This window comes from Eleutherodactylus coqui, chromosome 2 (genome assembly GCF_035609145.1).
Source record: "Eleutherodactylus coqui strain aEleCoq1 chromosome 2, aEleCoq1.hap1, whole genome shotgun sequence".
Classification (NCBI taxonomy): Eukaryota; Metazoa; Chordata; class Amphibia; order Anura; family Eleutherodactylidae; genus Eleutherodactylus; species Eleutherodactylus coqui.
The window spans coordinates 202601180-202627479 of NC_089838.1; the positions used below are offsets into that span (position 1 = coordinate 202601180).

At 45.2% G+C, this 26300-nt stretch overlaps 1 protein-coding gene across 1 annotated transcript in view; it reads right to left on the bottom strand.

Moving 5' to 3' along the window:
• LOC136612117 (src substrate cortactin-like) overlaps positions 1–17035 on the bottom strand; it is a 54934-nt gene extending 37899 nt beyond the window's left edge. Inside the window, exons 1-2 of the mRNA XM_066592234.1 lie at positions 16947–17035; positions 14421–14660 (exon numbers count right to left, since the gene is read on the bottom strand). The gene's annotated coding sequence lies outside the window, so the exon portion shown is untranslated. The remainder of the gene's footprint in view (positions 1–14420; positions 14661–16946) is intronic.
• Between the last annotated feature and the right edge of the window lie 9265 nt (positions 17036–26300).

Consider the following 26300-nt stretch of genomic DNA (forward strand, 5'->3'; position numbering starts at 1 on the left):
AGACTTGTACCACAAAATAGATACCCCTGTTTGTCCTGTGTTCAGAAACATACCCATTGTGGCCCTAAAATTATGTCCGCATGCACAACGGGCCCAAAACGAAAAGGAGCAGCCGGTGGCTTTTAGAACAGACATTTTGCGTGAAGGTGTTTTAGGCCCCATTAACCACTTGTAGAACCCTTGAGTGGCCAAAATGACAGAGGACTAGAGATGAGCGAACGTACTCGTCCGAGCTTGATACTCGTTCGAGTATTAGCGTGTTCGAGATGCTCGTTACTAGAGGCGAGTACCACGCGATGTTCGAGTTACTTTCACTTTCATCTCTGAGACGTTAGCGCGCTTTTCTGGCCAATAGAAAGACAGGGAAGGCATTACAACTTCCCCCTGCGACGTTCAAGCCCTATACCACCCCCTGCAGTGAGTGGCTGGCGAGATCAGGTGTCACCCAAGTATATAAATCGGCCCCTCCCGCGGCTCGCCACAGATGCATTCTGACATAGCTCAGGGAAAGTGCTGCTGGTGCTGCTGCTATAGGGAGAGCGTTAGGAGTTATTTTAGGCTTCAAGAACCCCAACGGTCCTTCTTAGGGCCACATCTGACCGTGTGCAGTACTGTTGAGGCTGCTTTTAGCAGTGTTGCACAATTATTTTTTTTTGTATATCGGCCGTGCAGAGCATTGCGTCCGCAGTCTGCAGTCATTGTACAGAGTATAGTGGCAGTACTGGTGAGGCAGGGAAAGAGATATTCAGGCTATATACGCAGTGGTCTTTTTCCAAAAAATTGATCGCCGTCATCCCGCCAGAGGGAAACAGTATACATAATATTATACGCTGCCTACAGTATCTATCTACTGGGGGTTGTAGTCCTAATTAATACGCAGCTAAGCGTTACAGCAGGCTTGCGCAAAATTGTTTCCTGGATCTGCTGTCTCTATTACATCAGCGCTGTCATCCCGCCAGAGGGAAACAGTATACATAATATTATACGCTGCCTACAGTATCTATCTGCTGGGGGTTGTAGTCCTAATTAATACGCAGCTAAGCGTTACAGCAGGCTTGCGCAAAATTGTTTCCTGGATCTGCTGTCTCTGTTACATGATCGCCGTCATCCCGCCAGAGGGAAACAGTATACATAATATTATACGCTGCCTACAGTATCTATCTGCTGGGGGTTGTAGTCCTAATTATTACGCAGCTAAGCGTTACAGCAGGCTTGCGCAAAATTGTTTCCTGGATCTGCTGTCTCTGTTACATCAGCGCTGTCATCCCGCCAGAGGGAAACAGTATACATAATATTATACGCTGCCTACAGTATCTATCTGCTGGGGGCTGTAGTCCTAATTAATACGCAGCTAAGCGTTACAGCAGGCTTGCGCAAAAATTGTTTCCTGGATCTGCTGTCTCTGTTACATCAGCGCTGTCATCCCGCCAGAGATAAACAGTATACATAATATTATACGCTGCCTACAGTATCTATCTGCTGGGGGTTGTAGTCCTAATTAATACGCAGCTAAGCATTACAGCAGGCTTGCGCAAAATTGTTTCCTGGATCTGCTGTCTCTGTTACATCAGCCCCGTCATCCCGCCAGAGGGAAACAGTATACATAATATTATACGCTGCCTACAGTATCTATCTGCTGGGGGTAGTAGTCGTAATTAATACGCAGCTAAGCGTTACAGCAGGCTTGCGCAAAATTGTTTCCTGGATCTGCTGTCTCTGTTACATCAGCGCTGTCATCCCGCCAGAGGGAAACAGTATACATAATATTATACGCTGCCTACAGTATCTATCTGCTGGGGGTTGTAGTCCTAATTAATACGCAGCTAAGCGTTACAGCAGGCTTGCGCAAAATTGTTTCCTGCATCTGCTGTCTCTGTTACATCAGCGCTGTCATCCCGCCAGAGGGAAACAGTATACATAATATTATACGCTGCCTACAGTATCTATCTGCTGGGGGTTGTAGTCCTAATTAATACGCAGCTAAGCGTTACAGCAGGCTTGCGCAAAATTGTTTCCTGGATCTGCTGTCTCTGTTACATCAGCGCTGTCATCCCGCCAGAGGGAAACAGTATACATAATATTATACGCTGCCTACAGTATCTATCTGCTGGGGGTTGTAGTCCTAATTATTACGCAGCTAAGCGTTACAGCAGGCTTGCGCAAAATTGTTTCCTGGATCTGCTGTCTCTGTTACATCAGCGCTGTCATCCCGCCAGAGGGAAACAGTATACATAATATTATACGCTGCCTACAGTATCTATCTGCTGGGGGCTGTAGTCCTAATTAATACGCAGCTAAGCGTTACAGCAGGCTTGCGCAAAAATTGTTTCCTGGATCTGCTGTCTCTGTTACATCAGCGCTGTCATCCCGCCAGAGGGAAACAGTATACATAATATTATACGCTGCCTACAGTATTTATCTGCTGGGGGTTGTAGTCCTAATTAATACGCAGCTAAGCATTACAGCAGGCTTGCGCAAAATTGTTTCCTGGATCTGCTGTCTCTGTTACATCAGCGCTGTCATCCCGCCAGAGGGAAACAGTATACATAATATTATACGCTGCCTACAGTATCTATCTGCTGGGGGTAGTAGTCGTAATTAATACGCAGCTAAGCGTTACAGCAGGCTTGCGCAAAATTGTTTCCTGGATCTGCTGTCTCTGTTACATCAGCGCTGTCATCCCGCCAGAGGGAAACAGTATACATAATATTATACGCTGCCTACAGTATCTATCTGCTGGGGGTTGTAGTCCTAATTAATACGCAGCTAAGCGTTACAGCAGGCTTGCGCAAAATTGTTTCCTGCATCTGCTGTCTCTGTTACATCAGCGCTGTCATCCCGCCAGAGGGAAACAGTATACATAATATTATACGCTGCCTACAGTATCTATCTGCTGGGGGTTGTAGTCCTAATTAATACGCAGCTAAGCGTTACAGCAGGCTTGCGCAAAATTGTTTCCTGGATCTGCTGTCTCTGTTACATCAGCGCTGTCATCCCGCCAGAGGGAAACAGTATACATAATATTATACGCTGCCTACAGTATCTATCTGCTGGGGGTTGTAGTCCTAATTAATACGCAGCTAAGCGTTACAGCAGGCTTGCGCAAAATTGTTTCCTGGATCTGCTGTCTCTGTTACATCAGCGCTGTCATCCCGCCAGAGGGAAACAGTATACATAATATTATACGCTGCCTACAGTATCTATCTGCTGGGGGTTGTAGTCCTAATTAATACGCAGCTAAGCGTTACAGCAGGCTTGCGCAAAATTGTTTCCTGGATCTGCTGTCTCTGTTACATCAGCGCTGTCATCCCGCCAGAGGGAAACAGTATACATAATATTATACGCTGCCTGCAGTATCTATCTGCTGGGGGTTGTAGTCCTAATTAATACGCAGCTAAGCGTTACAGCAGGCTTGCGCAAAATTGTTTCCTGGATCTGCTGTCTCTGTTACATCAGCGCTGTCATCCCGCCAGAGGGAAACAGTATACATAATATTATACGCTGCCTACAGTATCTATCTGCTGGGGGTTGTAGTCCTAATTAATACGCAGCTAAGCGTTACAGCAGGCTTGCGCAAAATTGTTTCCTGGATCTGCTGTCTTTGTTACATCAGCGCTGTCATCCCGCCAGAGGGAAACAGTATCCATAATATCATACGCTGCCTACAGTATCTATCTGCTGGGGGTTGTAGTCCTAATTAATACGTAGCTAAGCGTTACAGCAGGCTTGCGCAAAATTGTTTCCTGGATCTGCTGTCTCTGTTACATCAGCGCTGTCATCCCGCCAGAGGGAAACAGTATACATAATATTATATGCTGCCTACAGTATCTATCTGCTGGGGGTTGTAGTCCTAATTAATACGTAGCTAAGCGTTACAGCAGGCTTGCGCAAAATTGTTTCCTGGATTTGCTGTCTCTGTTACATGATCGCCGTCATCCCGCCAGAGGGAAACAGTATACATAATATTATACGCTGCCTACAGTATCTGTCTGCTGTATCAGCTCAGCATTTTAAAAAAATTGAAGCAAAATACTTAAGGCCTTCTACTGGCCTTTGGCCTTGACTGCTTCTGCGCTGTGAATTCCACTAGCTCAGTCATACGCACCTACGTCTCACTACAGGGGTGCGCAAAATTGTTTCCTGGCTCTGCTGTGCGTTCCGAAAGGGAAGTCAGCCTCCAACCACAGGCCAATAAGCGGCACATTTAATTACAGCGTTCTGTTTCTGCACTACTGGTAATACAGCATGCTGAGGGGTAGGGGTAGGCCTAGAGGACGTGGACGCGGGCGAGGATGCGGAGGCCCAAGTCAGGGTGTGGGCACAGGCCGAGCTCCTGATCCAGGTGTATCGCAGCCGACTGCTGCGGGATTAGGAGAGAGGCACGTTTCTGGCGTCCCCACATTCATCGCACAATTAATGGGTCCACGCGGTAGACCTTTATTAGAAAATGAGCAGTGTGAGCAGGTCCTGTCGTGGATGGCAGAAAGTGCATCCAGCAATCTATCGACCACCCAGAGTTCTGCGCCGTCCACTGCTGCAACTCTGAATCCTCTGGCTGCTGCTCCTCCTTCCTCCCAGCCTCCTCACTCCATTACAATGACACATTCTGAGGAGCAGGCAGACTCCCAGGAACTGTTCCCGGGCCCCTGCCCAGAATGGCCAGCAATGGTTCCTCTCCCACCGGAGGAGTTTGTCGTGACCGATGCCCAACCTTTGGAAAGTTCCCGGGGTCTGGGGGATGAGGCTGGGGACTTCCGGCAACTGTCTCAAGAGCTTTCAGTGGGTGAGGAGGACGATGACGATGAGACACAGTTGTCTATCACTCAGGTAGTAGTATTTGGAGTAAGTCCGAGGGAGCAGCGCACAGAGGATTCGGAGGAAGAGCAGCAGGACGATGAGGTGACTGACCCCACCTGGTTTGCTACGCCTACTGAGGACAGGTCTTCAGAGGGGGAGGCAAGTGCAGTAGCAGGGCAGGTTGGAAGAGGCAGTGCAGTGGCCAGGGGTAGAGGCAGGGCCAGACCGAAAAATCCACCAACTGTTTCCCAAAGCGCCCCCTCGCGCCATGCCACCCTGCAGAGGCTGAGGTGCTCAAAGGTCTGGCAGTTTTTCACTGAGAGTGCAGACGACCGACGAACAGTGGTGTGCAACCTTTGTCGCGCCAAGATCAGCCGGGGAGCCACCACCACCAGCCTCACCACCACCAGCATGCGCAGACATATGATGGCCAAGCACCCCACAAGGTGGGACGAAGGCCGTTCGCCACCTCCGGTTTGCACCGCTGCCTCTCCCCCTGTGCCCCAACCTGCCACTGAGATCCAACCTCCCTCTCAGGACACAGGCACTACCGTCTCCAGGCCTGCACCCACACCCTCACCTCCGCTGTGCTCGGCCCCATCCACCAATGTCTCTCAGCGCACCGTCCAGCCGTCGCTAGCGCAAGTGTTGGAGCGCAAGCGCAAGTACGCCGCCACGCACCCGCACGCTCAAGCGTTAAACGTGCACATAGCCAAATTTATCAGCCTGGAGATGCTGCTGTATAGGGTTGTGGAAACGGAGGCTTTCAAAGGTATGATGGTGGCGGCGGCCCCGTGCTACTCAGTTCCCAGTCGCCACTACTTTTCCCGATGTGCCGTCCCAGCCCTGCACGACCACGTCTCCCGCAACATTGTACGCGCCCTCACCAACGCGGTTACTGCCAAGGTCCACTTAACAACGGACACGTGGACAAGCACAGGCAGGCAGGGCCACTATATCTCCCTGACGGCACATTGGGTGAATTTAGTGGAGGCTGGGACCGAGTCAGAGCCTGGGACCGCTCACGTCCTACCCACCCCCAGAATTGCGGGCCCCAGCTCGGTGGTGGTATCTGCGGCGGTGTATGCTTCCTCCACTAAACCACCCTCCTCCTCCTCCTCCTACGCAACCTCTGTCTCGCAATCAAGATGTGTCAGCAGCAGCACGTCGCCAGCAGTCGGTGTCGCGCGGCGTGGCAGCACAGCGGTGGGCAAGCGTCAGCAGGCCGTGCTGAAACTACTCAGCTTAGGAGAGAAAAGGCACACAGCCCACGAACTGCTGCAGGGTCTGACAGAGCAGACCGACCGCTGGCTTGCGCCGCTGAGCCTCCAACTGGGCATGGTCGTGTGTGACAACGGCTGTAACCTGGTGGCGGCTCTGCAGCTCGGCAGCCTCACGCACGTGCCATGCCTGGCCCACGTCTTTAATTTGGTGGTTCAGCGCTTTCTGAAAAGCTACCCACGCTTGTCAGACCTGCTCAGAAAGGTGCGCCGGCTCTGCGCACATTTCCGCAAGTCCCACACGGACGCTGCCATCCTGCGCACCCTGCAACATCGGTTTCATCTGCCAGTGCACCGACTGCTGTGCGACGTGCCCACACGGTGGAACTCTACACTCCACATGTTGGCCAGGCTCTATGAGCAGCGTAGAGCTATAGTCGAATACCAACTCCAACATGGGCGGTGCAGTGGGAATCAGCCTCCTCAATTCTTTACAGAAGAGTAGGCCTGGTTGGCAGACATCTGCCAGGTCCTTGGAAACTTTGAGGAGTCTACCCAGATGGTGAGCGGCGATGCTGCAATCATTAGCATCACCATTCCTCTGCTATGCCTCTTGAGAAGTTCCCTGCAAAGCATATAGGCAGACGCTTTGCGCTCGGAAACAGAGGCGGGGGAAGACAGTATGTCGCTGGATAGTCAGAGCACCCTCCTGTCTATATCTCAGCGCGTTGAGGAGGAGGAGGAGGAGGAGCAAGAGGAGGATGAGGAGGAGGGGGAAGAGACAGCTTGGCCCAATGCTGAGGGTACCCATGCTGCTTGCCTGTCATCCTTTCAGCGTGTATGGCCTGAGGAGGAGGAGGAGGATCCTGAAAGTGATCTTCCTAGTGCGGACAGCCATGTGTTGCGTACAGGTACCCTGGCACACATGGCTGACTTCATGTTAGGATGCCTTTCTCGTGACCCTCGCGTTACACGCATTCTGACCACTACGGATTACTGGGTGTACACACTGCTCGACCCACGGTATAAGGAGAACCTTTCCACTGTCATACCCGGAGAAGAAAGGGGTTCGAGAGTGATGCTATACCACAGGACCCTGGCGGACAAACTGATGGTAAAATTCCCATCCGACAGCGCTAGTGGCCGAAGGCGCAGTTCCGAGGGCCAGGTAGCAGGGGAGGCGCAGAGATCAGGCAGCATGTACAGCACAGGCAGGGGAACACTCTCCAAGGCCTTTGACAGCTTTCTGGCTCCCCAGCAAGACTGTGTCACCGCTCCCCAGTCAAGGCTGAGTCGGCGGGAGCACTGTAAAAGGATGGTGAGGGAGTACGTAGCCGATCGCACGACCATCCTCCGTGACGCCTCTGCCCCCTACAACTACTGGGTGTCGAAGCTGGACACGTGGCCTGAACTCGCGCTGTACGCCCTGGAGGTGCTTGCTTGTCCTGCGGCTAGCGTCTTGTCAGAGAGGGTGTTTAGTGCAGCTGGGGGAATCATCACGGATAAGCGTACCCGCCTGTCAACCGACAGTGCCGACAGGCTAACACTCATCAAGATGAACAAAGGCTGGATTTCCCCAGACTTCTCTTCTCCACCAGTGGACAGCAGCGATACCTAAACAATACGTAGGCTGCACCCGCGGATGGAAGCATTGTTCTCTATCACCATCAAAAACGTGGACCTTTTAGCTTCATCAATCTGTGTATAATATTCATCCTCCTCCTCCTGCTCCTCCTCCTGAAACCTGACGTAATCACGCCGAACGGGCAATTTTTCTTAGGCCCACAAGGCTCAGTCATATAATTTTTGTAAACAATTTTTATACGTTTCAATGCTCATTAAAGCGTTGAAACTTGCACCTGAACCAATTTTTATTTTAACTGGGCTGCCTCCAGGCCTAGTTACAAATTAAGCCACATTAACCAAAGCGATTAATGGGTTTCACCTGCCCTCTTGGTTGGGCATGGGCAATTTTTCTGACGTACATTAGTACTGTTGGTACACCAATTTTTTGGGGCCCTCGCCTACAGTGTAATCCAATAAATTTTTTGCCCACCTGCATTAAAGCTGACGTTACATCAGCTGTGCTGGGCACTGCAATGGGATATATTTATGTACCGCCGGTGGGTTCCAGGGAGCCACCCATGCTGTGGGTCCACAGGGAGTTGTAACTGCATGTGTCTACTTCTAAAGAACCCCAGTCTGACTGGGGCATGCAGTGTGGGCCGAAGCCCACCTGCATTTAATCGGACGTTACCTCAGCTGTGATGGGCACTGCAATGGGATATATTTATGTACCGCCGGTGGCTTCCTGGCACCCACCCATGCTGTCGATCCACACGGAGTTGTAACTGCATGTGTCCACTTCTAAAGAACCCCAGTCTGACTGGGGCATGCAGTGTGGGCCGAAGCCCACCTGCATTTAACATGACATTACCTCAGCTGTGATGGGCAATGCAATGGGATATATTTATGTACCGCAGGTGGGTTCCAGGGAGCCACCCATGCTGTGGGTGCACGCAGAATTCCCATTGCGGAGTTGTACCTGCCTGTGACTATTTATAAAAAACCGCGGTCTGACTGGGGCATGCAGACACCTTGACAGAATGAATAGTGTGTGGCACATAGGTTCCCCATTGCTATGCCCACGTGTGCAGCTCCTGATGGCGGTGGCACAGGATTATATTTCTCATTGCTTCTGTATAGCATTGTGGGCTATCGCCCCGCCCCTTTTAAAGAGGGTCGCTGCCTAGCCGTGCCAACCCTCTGCAGTGTGTGCCTGCGGTTCCTCCTCATGGCAGACGCACTTATAAATAGACATGAGGGTGGTGTGGCATGAGGGCAGCTGAAGGCTGCGCAGGGACACTTTGGTGTGCGCTGTGGACACTGCGTCGGGCGGGGGGGGGGGGGGTTTGGCAGTATGTAACCCAGGAGAAGTGGCAGCGGAGTGTCATGCAGGCAGTGATTGTGCTTTGTTGGAGGTAGTGTGCTGCTTAGCTAAGGTATACATTGCCAATGAGGGCTTTTCAGAAGTAAAAGTTGTTGGGAGGGGGGGCCCACTCTTGCCGCTATTGTGGCTTAATCGTGGGACCTGGGAACTTGAGATGCAGCCCAACATGTAGCCCCTCGCCTGCCCTATCCGTTTCTGTGTCGTTCCCATCACTTTCTTGAATTGCCCCGATTTTCACAAATGAAAACCTTAGCGAGCATCGGCGATATACAAAAATGCTGGAGTCGCCCATTGACTTCAATGGGGTTCGTTACTCGAAACGAACCCTCGAGCATCGCGATAATTTCGTCCCAAGTAACGAGCACCCGAGCATTTTGGTGCTCGCTCATCTCTACAGAGGACCCCACAAATGACCCCATTTTGAAAACTAGACCACTTATCGCATACACCTAGGGGTGTACTGTATATTTTTAACCCCACAGTTTTTGAATGAATCTGAGCAAAGCAGATGGAAAAAATTATGATTTTAATTTTTGTTGGCAGTTGTGTCATTTTAAAAACTTTTTTTTTGTATAGCGTACATAAGAATGAAAAAGTTCACCCCAAAATGGATACCCCCTTTTGTCCCATTTTCAGAGACATACCCATTGTGGCCTTAATATTATGTCTGTATGCACAACGGGGCTCAAAAGGAAAGGTGCATCAAACTTCAGCTGTGTCTTAAATTTTACGTAAACGCCATTATCTATTGGATAACGGCGATCACGTGACCGGGGACCGCTCACTGCGGCCCTCGGTCACTGCTCCAGGCTCTTGGCTACATTTAGTAGCCAGGAGCAAGGAGACTTTGAATTTCCAGGGCCCTCAACAGCTTTTGCGCTTGCGTCTGCCATTTTGCTAATGGGCACATGCGCCAAAGTTGGGGAAAGGTCCGTGGATAAAGATCCCGTCGGGGGACATCACCAGAGGCCTTAGGTAAGTCATTTCACCTCCCCTCACGAATCTGATCTCGATTGGAGGTGAAATTTTCAAGTTTTTTACTTTTACGTGATCGCCGTTTTCAATTGGAAAACGGCGATCACGTGACCAGGAACTGCGTTTTGCGGGCCCCAGTGAAATCTCCAGGCTCTCGGCTACATTTGGTAGTCAGGAGTAGGGAGATTTTAAATCATCTTGGCGGCTGGCGCGTGCGCAGAAGCCATGGTGAAGTCCACGGATAAATGCGGTGCCTTAGTTACGTTATTTCATCTCCCCTCATGGATATTATCCGTGAGGGGAGATGAAACTTAAACTTTTTTTTCTTTTTTTTTAAACTTTTTAAAAACTTTTTTTTACTTTACATTATCGCTGCAGAAGGCGCCGACGGGACCTGGAGGCTGGGACACCGCTGGTCATCGTGGCGAAGGCGGGTGAGTACTTTCAGCTGCCCCAATGGATCCGATCCACCGGGGCAGCTGAATCTTTCACTTTTTTAAACTTTTTATTAACTCTTATATGATAGCCGGCATACGGTAAATGCCGGTGATCATGTGAGTGGGGGAGGGGACCCGCGGCCCGGAATGGCAGCTCCAGGTTGCCGTCTACCTCCGGGAGCCGGCAGCATGGAGCTGCCACGTCCTCAGTTTGCAGGGCCTTAATCCCTGCAGGAAACATATTTCTACGTCCTCAGGGAATAAGGCCCAGCAAGCTAGGACGTAAAAAGTCTATGGGCTGATCGTTAAGGGGTTAAGTAAGTGATTACAATGTCATAGCAAAAGGATAATGTTTTTTGCGGAAAACTGAACACTTGAATGGAGGCTCTAATACCCTGTTGGGCTGCCTCTAGTTTAAATGCAAGATGTGATACGGGAAGGTATGGAGGCATACAGGTTCTGTATGGTATCCTGCAGCATACCAATCCACATTTGTTGTCACTGAGCCTCTAGAGCATGCAAACTCACAGGCTGTCGAAGTTGGTGTCCCTGATGGTTCCATACATGTTTTATTGTCGATAAATCTGGCGACCCGGCAGGCCACGGTAGTATAGCAATGTTCTGGAGGCACCCTTGCTGTGTGTGGCTGAGCATTATCTTGCTTGTAAGCCCTGCCATGAGAAGCAATGCATTGGCTGCAGGATGCCGAATTGTCAAACTCTAATTATAATTATTTGCAGATCTTCCTAGGATGCAACTGCACTCCAAGTTTTGTAGCAAAACTACAATTCCTTCTAGGTGTTTGTGTTAGGTTGTGCTGCTGGGACCTATAGTACTATGGTTTCTAGCAGCACAGCCCCACAAGTGTGGAATGATTGTATGGTGTTCTCCTGCTAGCCAATCCCCTGGGTCTTTGCTCACATATATACCCAGCTCCTGCCAGTGTCTGTTTGGTTCCAGGGTGAGCTGTCCTGCTACTTCTGTGTTGCAGCTTGCTGTGCGATTCGTGTCCTGTTGTCTGTTCGGTACAGCTTGGGGTGTGACTGGGGTCCTGTTGTCTGTGCTGTTGCTGCTTGCTGTGTGAACTGTGTCTGGTGCTGCTGGATCATGTGTCATGTTAGAGTAGGGACCGCAAGTCACGAGGACCCTTGATTGCGGCCTTGCGGCTGAAGTTCTTTGGCCAATATACAAACTAATCCCTCATATTTTTATAACAGCAATTCTATCTGCTTTAGCGTGCGGGGATGTTTAGTGAGTGTGTTATGGCTGTCAGTGAGTCCACTTGGTGTTTCCTTCAGCACGTCCAGTCTGAAATCCATTATAGGTCACCGTGTTTGTGCTATACCCAGCCTTTTTGGGCATGTTCATGTGGGTCTTGTGCTTATTTGCCCACACGAATGTAACAGTTTGATTTTTTTTCGACAAAGAGTTTATTTTACTTAATCCCTTCGTGTCACCATTTGTATATATAAATCCAAATTGTTGAGGCACCATTCAACTAGGACGTATATATAAGTCCTCCACTTCAGTGGCACATCTCACTGTATAACGCTTTACCAGTAAAGAGATTAGGCCGACACTTTGTCAATTCATCTCTATTGAAGTGACAGGGAGTTATGATGATCAGCTTTAAGCAATGAAAAGTGATAAATATAGAGGTCAATGTGAGCCGAATTACCAGCTAACTAGATCAAATACCAAAAAATAAATAAATACAGGGACCATTGTTACTAGCCTAATTCAGCAATGGTAAGTTAAACAGAGTAGACATATTTGGTATTGTTATCTGGAGTGTGATTTTTTTTTTTTTTATAAATCTGTATTTTTAAAAATGTAATACACCGAACTAGAAATAGAAAAAATGAAGTAAATTCTACCTAGCCCTGGTGAGATTGTTCACCAGGTCCTCTAGATAACTGAGCTAGAACTAGCCAATATTTCTCCCAGCCAGATAAGGACAGCATAGTGGTGAGAGATTTATCTACAATTTAGATTAGTTTTGCAACACTCTCATCCTTGAGTGTTCTAATCCATTTCAGCTACTCTATACTACTCTCCTTTTTGGTATAGTTGTTTTGGAGGCTTACAAGTGTCTTTCTTTATTTTTTAGACAACTAGCACTCCAAACACCCCTCTTTTCAACTACTTGTAAAGCTATCTAAAGGTTCTACTATTATATTTTTATGGGTTCCTGATGAGTCGCTTTCGCGATGAAACCCGTTGAACCAAGAACCGAACCGAGAACTGAATTTGAATTGAACTTTGAAACTAAACCAGAACCTTTAGCAAACCGAATTTTACTCTAGTCTCATTGAATTGAAAATCGAATTTGAACCAAAATTCGATTCGCCATTGAACCATTTCTGAATCTCTATCTGGAATTGGCTTCTCAGACTGGGGATCTAACCGCTTTGGTTTAGATAGGTCGTTTCTATGTTGACCCTATACTCTCGTCGGTATACCCAGTCCTGAACTTATTTTTAAGGATAGGGGGTTATCTACTAGACCTCCAATGCCCCTATTCTAGCACTGAACCACCCCATACCTATTAAGACTCCTGTAATCCTTACATACGATTGCTGAGCATCACCTCCCCATATGGCCGATATCGGTATTACTAACTCAGCTATGTGGGTATTTATGATTTTGTACTTCTAGAGATGTGGAGATACATATACATTGATTACTACCACTCTTACGGTGCCAGGCACAAGTTTCTACTGGCGCCATAGTTACTATCATCTAGGTGGTGGGGATAGTACCGTAGGCTACCATTAGCACCTTATTTGTAGGTGCTGAAGATTGTACATAGCCTACTGCAAGTGCGTATGTACGTGGCTGATGCAACTACCCTTTGCATTGGCCTCATCTGATATGGTATTTGTTTGTTGGTTTGTACATTGTTACTGGTCCAAAAAAACAATATTTTTTAAACTTCATTTAACAAAAGTTATATTTTAAAGGGGTCCTTTTTAGTGACACTGTATATAACCCTTTGGGACTTCCTCCTCCCCTGTGATTTTTTAATATATATTTCTCTGCATACCATGCAGCGTAAGCCCTGTACTTTTGTATGGGCAGCTTATGCAAACGCTGTCCATACACAATACATATCATATCGGTGTCGATTTATACGCAAGCACGCTATGAAACAGAGCAGGAAATTAAGAAAATAAAAAACAGAGTCACACTGTGCATGACTATGTGTGTTATAAACGCGGGCATGTGCAATACATTTGCTGCCCATATGCAGTCTCTGCCAGCAGAGAACACCGGTAAAAAGTTGTTGGGACATCCGCAGTGTTTTACCATACGCCCGTGGACAAGAGGGCTAAAATTTTAAATTTAAAGGTACTGGCCCAATCTATGCTACTAAAAATAAAAATAATAAGGCATAAAAAAATATTGACCTTTAGGCCGCCTGTCCATGGGCGTTGCGTTTTAATGCAAGCTGATTTCCGCTCATGTACATCGGGCTGTGCTTTCCATAGTACTCCTATGGAAAGCGTTCTATGCGTTACCCGCGTGCGGATTATCGTCGCGGATAATGCAATGAAGAATCGCCCGTGGACAGGAGGCCTTAGAATGTATTCTTTTGAAAATATGAAATGTTGATGCGGACATCACGAAGGAGTTAATGAAACAAAACAATGTAGTGCAGCAAAGCAGAACTATGCTTGTGTCCTTGTAAAGTTACTTCCAGGGAGAGACTTTAGAATTCATCGATTTATTCCTTGAAGTGTTTTATGATGCTGACATCTGCACAGTGCTGTAACCTCTCGGTATACTATTATCTTTAGTCTAATTAGTTAATATTTAGCAACAGGGAGTATTTACATTCTACAAATGACAAGGAACACAAGTTACATATAATTAACACTGCAGCATTCTTATGTGTATACAGAAAAGCTCAACATACATGATCAGGTACTGTACTCATTCTACCAATGTCAAAGTGCCCGGGCCCCTCCTAAACGCATCTGTGTAACCCCGCACTTGCTATAACATACAAGGGAAGGTAACAGGCTGACAATTACTTACTGTTCACTTGCTGTTTTGAGATGTTTTTTTAAATTTGGAATCTTCTTTTTTCTCTTGTACTATGAAGGTGGCTAACTGTTCCGTCTTTATAGATTTCCTGCTGTCAAAGTTCCTGTCTAACATGAAGTGACTAAAAATTCACTTCCTCCTCTGTGGTTTCTTTTTTGCAGTGTTAAAGCCTCATTGAATGCTTCACCAGTATACTGTTAAACTTTATTTTGAGCAGAGGTCTTAAAGACACTGAAACACAAGAAATGGAAGCCAATTTAATAGAACCGTTCACCAGACAACCCTCTGCAATGTATGTAGTTATTCTAAGGGTATGTCCACAGGGGATGCAGATTCTTCACAAAGGATTTGCATGCAAAAAAAATCGGCAGCATGTCATAGTTGCAGCAAAGTGGATGAGATTTTAACAAATATCTACATGCAGTGAAAAAATATGCATAGAAAATAACATGCAGTGTCAAAGCAGGGTAGAATCTGCAGCAAAATCCTCATCTAATACATGTATTTTTTTCTAAGAATCAGCTGTTCATTATGCTGCAAGTTTCATGGCAAATCCATGGAGGAATTTAATCTTGCTTGGATGTATCTAATGATCTTTAAGGGTATATTCATACGTGGCAGATTTGCTGCAGGGATTTCTGTAATGGAAAAGCCATACCATACATTTGAATAGGGTTGTTTCTGCAGCATGAACAAAGTCTTTTTGCAAATAAGGGAGATGAAACAATACCTCCACAGTGCCACCTATTGGAAGGCAGCAATACCTAAAGTCAATGTTGGACTCTTGAAGGGTTTTGAAGGCTTTTTGCCCTTTATCAATGTACAGTAGGAGTCTGGCTTTGCTAGAAAGAGGCCTATGATCTGGGTCAGAAATGCTATCTCTTCCCCTTAGGGAGAGCACCTAAACGGTCAGTAAGGAGACTGAAAAGGCCATTTATGCTCCTCCTTTGCTTTTAATTGCTGGTCATTGTTGCAAGGCTTGTATAAAGAATCTAACATTGACTTGCTACCTTCCAATAGGTGGCACTGTGAAGGAAGCGTTTCATCTCCCTTATTTGCATATTACCCAGAGCAGCATAAATGGCCTTTTAAGTCTCCTCACTCACTGTCTAGGTGCTCTACCTAAGGAGAAATTATAGCATTTCTGACCAAAGTCTTTTTCATGCGAAAGAGATAGTCTGAGAAATTTGTAAAGCAAATTTGCCCCGTGTGAATATAAATTAAAGGGTCAAATACAGATGGATGGTTAAGAATTTTGACAGTGGCAAACTTTTCATAATTTCGCCACCACAATGGACTTGATAGAAAGCCATCAATAATGTAATTGATGCATAGACTTTCAGCTTGACTTCAAGAGGCTTATGAAAAATATTAACCGTTTAACAATTATTTCCATTTTCTATATAGTCACTCCATATTCATAGGCTTAAAGGGGTTGTCTCGCGGCAAACATCAAAATTTTACATTACCCCATTCCCCCTGTCACCCCCCTGGCATAAAATAGCAATTTAAAGCGGTTTTTAAACCGCTTGCTACTCACCGATCCGACGAAATATGGAGTTATAAAAATCTTCTCCCTAAGATGGCCGCCGGTCCTTTCCCAGGGATGCACTGCGGTTTTCTCCCATGGTGCACCGCGGGTCTTCTCCCATGGTGCACCATGGGCTCTGTGCGTGCCATTGCCGATTCCAGCCTCCTGATTGGCTGGAATCGGCACACGTGATGGGGCGGAGCTACGATGATGACGCGGTGACCAGCTCTCCGGCACGAGTGGCCCCATTCACCAGGCAGAAGCACGGACTGCGCAAGCGCGTCTAAAAACGCCAGAAGACATCAGAATTAGACGGATCCATGGCGACGGGGACGCTAGCAACGGAGCAGGTAAGTGAATAACTTCTGTATGGCTCATATTTAATGCACGATGTACATTACAAAGTGCATTAATATGGCCATACAGAAGTGTATAACCCCACTTGCTGCTGCGAGACAACCCCTTTAAATGTTATTAGGCAGTTGATTGATAAACAGTTTCATGGTCTACTGCAGTCTATTCACTCATTTCACCACAGGTAAAAGGTCTGGAGTTGAGTCCGAGCATTGAATTTACATTTGCTAGCTGTGACAGTTTCTAGGAAGGGAGGGTTGATGGCAGTCACCTCCCTGTAAGGATTAGTAAGGGGTTAATACTGTGTAATATTGTGCCGCTAATTCATGTCTGTTTATAATGTACAGGGTGGTGGCTGTATTTGTCCAGAGCTGGGAAACAAGGGAATTTCCACTAGTCTATGTAAAGTAGGGGTAGCAGTATAAGTTATGTAGTCAAGATCACAAATTGTGAGGTTCAAAGCATAGCAAGCTTACAAAGTAGTTAGACCTACACAGGGAAAGACTAGGCCTGAAAGATGCAGCCTAGTGTGATTCTCAGCAGAACAGCCTGAAGTAGAACTAAAGACGAAATAGAGTAAAATCCTCGCACGGCTGGTGGATGGAAGATAAAAATATAAATAGTGCACTTACATAATAGTCTGCTCCTGGACGGGGACTCTAAAATCCAAGTAGGTCCTTAATAATCCAAGGTGCTGTCATGGAAATCCAATTTTTCTTTATACAGAAACAACAGGAATAGAGATGAGCGAACGTACTCGGATAAGCACTACTCGTCCGAGTAATGTGCTTTATCCGAGTACCTCTCTGCTCGTCCTGAAAGATTCGGGGAGCGCCGCGGAGCAGGGAGCTGCAGGGGAGAGCGGGGAGGAACGGAGGGGAGATCTTTCTCTCCTTCTCTCCCGCCCGCTCTGCCCCGCTCCCCGCTGCGACTCACCTGTCAGCAGCGGAGCGCCCCGAATCTTTCAGGACGAGCACAGCGGTACTCGGATAAGGCACATTACTCGGACGAGTAGTGCTTATCCGAGTACGTTCGCTCATCTCTAAACAGGAACAAATACACAAACAACCAACCTAAACATACATGTTGCAGAAACCGTACATGCATTCCAGATGTACACAAATTGCCTCCTTTATCAATGTAAAGGTTAGACGTGGGTTTTTCATATACATTTTGGAAAACAGGAAGTGGCAATGGGAGAGGAAGCTCTATACAGTTTGTAACTCGGGATTCTGTAAATGTTATGCAAATGTATTTACAGAGTTTTTCAACTTTTTTAATGTACACTATATCTATAAAGCTATAAAAATGGTTAATAAGCCCAATATAATGTTGAGTGTTTGACAACAAAATACAATTCGATTTTAGTTCAAAAACTATGCACTATATATGAAAAACCTAGAGCACTAGGTAATGTGTGCTTTAAACAGGGACAACTGTTAAGGACCGCTGCATGGCCACATAACCTTTCAAGTCTTGAGGTCCAAATTAGTTCGCATCAGGGTGCACCAGGGAGGCCGAGAACTAAACAGAGTCAGTTTTCAGTTCCCACATTTAAAGCAGTTTTTCTGTACAATACTTTAATATTTTATTTTAGGACAACATAGTTTATTTTTTTCCCATACACCTTATAAAAGTAAAATGTGTTTTATTTGCTACAAGAAATCAATACTTACTGTACACCTTGAATGTGCTGAAGGTATACATCGTGCCTGTAGTAATGGTAAATCCCAGTGTACGTTTTTAATTTTTTTCTTTATTGAGCCATTTCAGTGAATCATACAATAATACAGCCATCTAGTGGAACAAAAGTGGCTTAAAACGACCATCTTCATATTAACAGTTTATGCCTTGCTTATAGCTATACTGCGTATCGCATGATAACCGATTTTAAAAAATGCTGTTGTAAAGATCTAATAACTATTTTATACATGTGAAGATCCAACATATTAAACTAAGCACTGAAAGACAGACCACCAAGGTAAGCTGTGGTAATCCTATTTCTGAAGGGAGGCACCAATTGGTAGAGCATTCCCTTCAGTTTACCAGCCTGCATTACCCTTAAGAAACGACTGGTGTAAATAATTGTAAACAAACACTTATGTTATAGTTACATTTTTATTGTGTAATGTACAAAAGAAAAAGCTATTGCTACTAGAAGCAGTGGAAATGTATAGTGGGCTGCAGAGAATCATTTGCATCAAGTATTTTTTTTTATCCCAGTTATGGCTTGTGAGCCTTGAATGAGAAAATTGCATTATTTTTCCAGCTGTTGATGTAAGCTGCCATAACTTCTATCTGAAAACATGTCTGTAGTGTCCCAGAACCAGATGTGTTACACCCCAGTGCAAATTTGTCGTGTGGTTTCATAAAGCATATTTTTCACAATGCATTATAATATATATTGTTTGTATTTTGCACTGCGCTGTGTTATAGTTGCAGAACCTTGCATATCTCAGGCTATGCAGAGATACACAAGGGTTACATTGTACAGATGAGATGTGATTTTGGTTATCAAGCAGCCCCTCAGCAGATGCTGCAGAGCTCCACATCCCCCAAAAAGGTGGGAGGGACCCGACAGCAAAGGAAGTCAGTCGTCTCTTGGAGGGGGAAGGGGGTAGAGTAACATGTGAGCCAAGAACAAAGGGCAGACAGAGAGAGCTCCTGGGATCTTAACCAACTCTGCCATTTTTTGTGCCAGTCAACGCTGTGAAGGGGATTATTGTTTGATGAGCTCTGAGGAAACGAGGCAGAGCTGGAGCTAAAGACAGAGAGGATTAGTTGTACAAGGACCTCCCTGCGTGTGCTGTTTCTAACGTTTGGTGGAGAGCAGTATTGGTCAGCTAGCACGCTGATGAAATTGTCCCCGCATGCGTCCTTCCAGGTACCGCGTGATGGAACGGAATTGTGAGTACCAAGTGAAAATTGTAATGCAGTGTGAATGGAGCTCCACAGCAGAGGTTAATCTAAACTGGACTGTGTATATCGAGAATTGAATCTAACTGTTAGCAAAGATATTCCTGCTACAAGCGAAGTAAGAGACATTCCCAAGAGCATCATAGACTGTATCGTCAACATCTCTGCTGAAGGAGCCACCTTTAAAGTCGCGATAACCAAATGATCATCCATCTACTGCTTATTTGTAATACCGCATGCTATACTTTGATTGACTCGTAACCTGGAATGTACATAAGCAATTGTAGTAAAGTTAAAGCTGTTTCATGAAATCCTAGTGTCAGAAGTCCATCCTGCACTCCGTATAACTGAAGCAGCTCCCTTGACAAAAGGGCATGGTGTGGAACCCGGGACCATCAGGTTAGTGAAGCCACCCTGCCATGTGACATGAGAACTATAGCCCTTGCTAGCCTGTTGTATTAACCACCGGTGCACCACATGTCCTTCAAACATTGTACTTGCAAGCTTTGTATTTCTTTGTTGTAGCAAAGCTGGCTGAACTCTAAAGGGCAGTGTAGTGGCCCGGAGGGTATTACAGGGTAATCAAATTGTCAGAAAGTCCTTGATAACTGGCTTTGAGCCAGAGACAGAGAGGGCATCTTGCAGGAGAGAGACCCCGTCTTTCCCCTAAATCCCGGGCTAAAACTATTCTGCCCGGCAACAGCTCACTTCGGGTTGGCTGCTTGCTAGTAAATTCCTGATTGGTAGGAGGGGAAGGAGTTGAGGCAAGCCCAGGAAAATGAGCAGGGAGAGGTAGGAAGTGAGTCAGAAAAAGAGAAAAGCATGGGAAAGAGGAAATGAAGTGAAGGAGGAGTCAGAGAGGTGGTGGTATGGAGGTGATCGGGAGAGGAGGTAGTTGGCAGTTCTGCAGAAGACCTTTACGGAGGTTAAATGAAGGAGGAGAAACACAAGGAGCAAGCCACAGTTAGCGAAAAGGGACTAAACAGTCTTCACAACTGTGAGTGTAACTTTCCCCTGAAATCGTCAAGAGTCAGAGGAAGTTCAGTTCCGTTGGCCTGGTTTAACCACCCCCATACTTCTACAAATAACCTTGTGGAGGAAACCCCCAGATAACAGAGATTGGTGGGTTCATGTTTACTAACAGTGAGAGTAAAAGGAAGTTTGTGTGATATTCTTCCCCTTGGATATACTGTGAAAGTTAAACTGCTTGACTAAAATCTGCCAAGTGTGAACTGTGTATTGTATTGTACTCCTGGTTCCAGCGTTGAGTAAACTGTGTACCCCCGGTTTACCATGAAAGCTACGTGGACTAGTCTCATTATTTCATTCTTTGGCAACACGAGTTTCCCCTCAAAGACACTGGCGTCTCGTAACACAACCCACATATCCAAATATCGTTATCTGTTACTACCACTGTGTGCAGCTGGGTTAGGCCCTGCGCAACCATTACAGTAAGAGGCCACAGAGCCACCATTGACAACACCATCTTACTCCCTGAGGCTTCCCCCACAACGGCTAGGTGCCTCCCGGTTGCCGTAGCAGAACCTGACTTCACCTATAGTAGTTGTCTTTCCTGGGTATTCAGATACCACTTAGGATTTAAAGTAGAACCCAACAGTGGAATATCTAGAACATCACAAGGGTAAAAATATGAAACACATCACACAGTAGAGCACACCAATACAAAACTAGAGACATTAGATAACAGGAGCAGTGGGTGACGGTAATCGGATGAGTATAATAATAATAATGATGATGATAATAAAATTGATGAAGATGGCAGTGGAGTCTGGAGCACATGTTATTAAATTGAAATAACTAGAGAATACTAGCTTAGTTGTTAGCTCTTACTGACACGGACCTTAAGGCTGGCTGCACATGAAGGGATTTGCATTGTGGAATCCGCGGTCAGGGTCTGCACTGTGGATCTGCAGCAAATACTGTTTGGAACATGCTATTGAAAAGCGCTTCTTCCTGCACACTCATGGAACCAAATTGTGATTTTTGTGAGCAGAGGGGGGAAAAAAATTAAAAAAAAATCGCAGAATGTTCTAGTCTATTGTGAATTCGGCACAGACGGCTTCCATTGAAGTCAACGGTAGCCCCCGACCTGCAGGTCTTCCGCAATTAAAATTGTGTAAAAGTTGCAGATTCTGTGTCATCGCTTAGTGATGGCACGGGAAAAAAAAAATGAAAATCTTTACTACGTATGTCCGACAGCGGCTCACTGCAGCTATCCATAGTACAGATGAAGAAGAAAAGAGTCGGGTACGCGCGGACGTTGGCTGCGGTCAGGGCCAGATTCCGCTGTGGAATTCCGCCCCGTTCGTATGCAGCTGGCCTAATACTATATACCACTGTCCCTAGATAGCCCTCAGTTTTCCCTACAGGTGAATAAGGCGGCACTAGAACCTAAACAAGAAACCAAACTAGCAAGCTGTATAATGAACAGGCGCTATGCAAATACAAACCAGGAAATGGACACAAAAACAAGAGACTAGGAAGAAAGACTGCACTAGCCACGCATAGGAATAGGACCACACTGACAAGGAAGGACAAACTAGACTATAACCTGGTATGAGAACTTAAATAAAGTACACTGTGTTGCTTCACCCTGTATACATAGTTAACCTCTTCCTGAATAGGCCATTTTTGTGTTTCCATATTTTCATACCTGCTCTCAAAACAAAAATAAAACATATTTTTCCATTAACATAGTCACAAGGGCTTGTTTTTTGGGACACAAGTTATATTTTCTAATGGTACAATTTAATATGCCATATAATGTATTAAAAAAAGTTTAAAAATTTGTAGAAAGAAAGGAAAAAAAAACCTTACAATTCCATTATCCTTTTGGGGAGGGGGGATTGCTTTCTATGGCATTCACAATACTGTAAAAATGACATGTTGCCATGGCTGAAAGAAACTGGATAGAATGGGATTCACGGGCCCCCTCTGCACATACACATGGAAACTATACTCCTCCCCACAAGCGCAAATTAATACCCCGGGCTTTCTCTGGCTGCGATTCCCGTTACATAAAGGAACTCGACAGGCATGCCCCCTATCTCCACTCTTATTTAACTTGGCAATTGAACCTCTAGTGCGCTTACTAGAAAGCGACCCAGAAATTAAGGGCATAAAGGTTCGAAATAAAGAGGTTAAAACTATGCTATTTGCAGACGATATTTTACTAACCCTCGCCCAACCAAAAGCGGACCTGCCACGTGTTTTCGCCTTGCTTGAAGCTTTCGGGAGCAAATCAGGTTTCAAAGTTAATACCACCAAATGCGAGCTACTAGACATCTCCCCCCGGGGTAAAATGACAGACAAAGATCTCAAGGACTCCCCTGTGGCCATAGCACAAAACCACATTAAATATTTGGGTATAAACATAGGTAAGAGAGCGGAATTTCTATACACACTAAACTATCCTCCAATAATACTTAAAATAACAAAAGAACTAGACAGGTAGAGAAACCTCCCACTCTCCCTCTCGGGTAGATGCCATTTGATCGAAATGATTAGCTTCCCAAGAATCCTATACCCGCTACAGACAATACCACCTTTACTCCAAAGATGTGATCTGGCAAAACTGCACACATCATTCTCGACCTTTGTGTGGTCACGTAAGAGACCGCGCATTGCTTTAAAGAAACTAATGCTCCCGAAGAGTGGAGGGGGACTCAACTTCCCAGATAGCCGACTGTATAATGTAGCTAGCCTCATGAGACACGCCTTAGATTGGCTACGGGACTCCAATGACTATTCGAACATTACCCTTGAAACAACACTGTTAGAACCATGGAGCCTTAATGCCCTTATCCATACGACTTATGCTAATCTCCCTGTAGAATGCAAACAATCCACTATGGCAAGAGATACTATAGCGGCCTGGAAAATAGCTTGTAAATTACTTGGATTACCACTTAAAATCTCTAAACATATGAGCATATGGAACCACCCAGAATTTAAAGAGGGAAGAGAAAATAAAATGTTCAAATTATGGATACACAGAGGGATTACAAGAGTCCACCATCTCCTTCACCCAGAAAATCCTAGATATAAAACCTTTAAAGAATTAAGCAGGGAATATAACCTACCCCCATCCCACTTTCTGCCTTTCGCGCAAATGCGGAACTTTCTGCAGGAACGATTGGCCAACATATCCAAAGAAGCAATACTTAATCCTATAGACATTTTGATAAATGATCGCACAAGTAAACAATCAATCTCTATCCTATACAATAGAATTAAAGAGGGATCTATGAGGGAGAATGGGTCCGGACTGTTCAAAAAGTGGGCGAGAGACCTAAAAGAACCAGACTTGCCAGAGGGTATAATCAAAAGCTGAAATGCAGTGAGACAGGCAACATCAAACGAGCGGTGGAGAGAAACATACTTCAAATTGATTCACAGGGGAATATATGGGTTTGACAAACCTTGTAGCCCCAACAGCCTGGACAGATTGCAAGCCTGTCCTCGATGTTCCCTGGCATGCTCAGATTTTCTACATGGCATTTGGCAATGCCCTAAAATCGAGAAATATTGGGAAGAGGCCCATAAACTAATTCGAGACATGGGGGGACAAAACCTACAGCTAACTCCACAAACCTTTATATTCCACCAATTACCAGACAACACGAGCAAGACTAAAATGATCCACAACATTCTACTAATTAGCAAAAGATGTATCCTAAACAATTGGTTGTTAGCCAAACCACCAGGAGTAAAAGACATCATACAGCAATTAAAATACCAACTAACAATGGAGAGATTAGAGATAGAAAAGCGTGCGAAGAAGGCCCAAGCCCAAACTTTTTTCAAAAATGGAGAGAGTTCATAGAAAAATTTCTAGACCCGAACGAAATTAAAGAATACATGCACCAATTCACCAATACGACATGGTACTATAAGCAGAAAGATATGAATCAACTGGGAATTCTAGGAACCGCATGACAAAACGCAGAAAGTTAGTGACCCCAGAAAATATTGCGGGTTAGTTAGTTATATAGACCACTAGTTACTTGACAATTTTATGTTTGTATAATAAAGATTTAAGTTTTGGGGACTTTGGGGGGAGGGGGGATAAAGGGCAATAAATAAAGGAAAAAGGGAAAGCACATAAATGCAATGAATAATGTTTGACAAGCAAAATTTGTTAATAGGTGACCTAAAGTATATGTAACAATTGCAATGCACTGATGTTTATTTTTTCCTTGTATTAAAATGGCAAGAAAAAAAAAAGAGTTTAAAAAAAAAAAAATGACATGTTTATTCTGTGGGTTGGTATGATAACTGATACCAAATTTATAGTTCTTTTTTTTCTCTGACAGCAATAATTTTTATAGTTCAAAAATTTTTGGATGCAGCAATACAACTTGTTTGGTTTTATTTGTTTTTTTTTTACGTGAAAGCCGGGAAAAGGTAGGTTTTTAAAATTTATTTTTTATTAAAAAAAAAAAGTTTAATCTTCTAACAGTTTCACTTTAATCCCAGGAACTTGCAGCCATCCAATCACTTATACAATATACTGCAACACTACAGAATGTATATTACTTAGAATGTGGTAGCCTATTAACCCCTTAGCGACCAAGCCTCTTTGCGCCTTAGAGACGAAGCCAAATTTTGGAAGTCTGACATGTGTCACTTTAACATGGAATAACACCGTAAAGGTTTTGCATTTCCAAGTGATTCAGACACTGTTTCACCACATATTTTACGTCATTTAGGCGGTAAAAATAGTGCGATAGAATTTGTGTACATTTATTAAGCGTCAAAATTGTGAAAAGTTTGAAAAAAAATAATTTTTTACATTTTCAACTGCAATACCTCAAATATGTGCAAACATAATATAGAAATTTTCTGATAAGATATAGATTTTCATCTGTTTATTCTGGACGCACGTTAGAAAAATGTTTGTTTTTTTAACCATTTAGGAGACATACAAATTTAACATTGATTATTAGTAGAGATGAGCGAGCGTACTCGGAAAAGCACTACTCGCTCGAGTAATTTGCTTTATCCGAGTATCGCTGTGCTCGTCCCTGAAGATTCGGGTGCCGCTGCGGCTGACAGGTGAGTTGCAGCGGGGAGCAGGGGAGAGCGGGCGGGAGAGAGGGAGAGAAAGATCTTACCTCCGTTCCTCCCCGCTCTCCCCTGCAGCTCCCCACTCCGTGCCGGCACCCGAATCTTCAGGGACGAGCACAGCGATACTCGGATAAAGCAAATTACTCGAGCGAGTAGTGCTTTTCCGAGTACGCTCGCTCATCTCTAATTAGTAGCATTTTGAGGAACACTTTATTTTTCTGCACCAAGCCAAGATTGCAAAGGCTCATAGGTGTCAGAATGATAGATACCCCCACAAATGAGCCCATTTAAAAAACTACACCCCTTAATGTATTCACTGAGGGGGGTCAGGAGTATTTTGACTCCATAGTTTTTTTTCAGGAATTAATGCAATTTAAAGGAGAAAAAATAAAATTTCATAGTTTTGTAAATATGTCATTTTAAAAGACAGGATTTTTTCTATAATGCACATGAAAATGAGGATTTGCACCTCAAAATGACTATCCCTGTTTGTCCTGTGTTCAGAAGCATACCTGTTGTGGCCCTACTCTTCTTTCCGTATATACAACGGGGCCCAAACCGAAAGGAGCAGCCGGTGGCTTTCAGAACAGATATTTTGCTTGAAGGTGTTTTAGGCCCCATTGCACACTTGAAGAGCCCTTAAGCGGCCAAAACAATGGAGAACTCTGCAAATGACGCCATTTTGAAAACTAGACCCATTAACGCATTTATCTAGGGGTCTACTGTGCATTTTGACCCCACAGTTTTTGAATGAATCGAAGCAAAGCAGAAGGAAAGAAATAACGATTTTCATTTTTTTGGCAATTGTGTCATTTTAAAAATTGTTTTTTTTGTACAGCACATATATGAATGAAGACTTGCAGCCAAAAATGGATGCGCCCTCTCTCCTGTGTTCAGAAATATACCCATTAATACCCTAATCTTCTGTCTGGATGCACAACTGGGATCAAAAACCGAATGGAGCATCGAACTTTACCTGT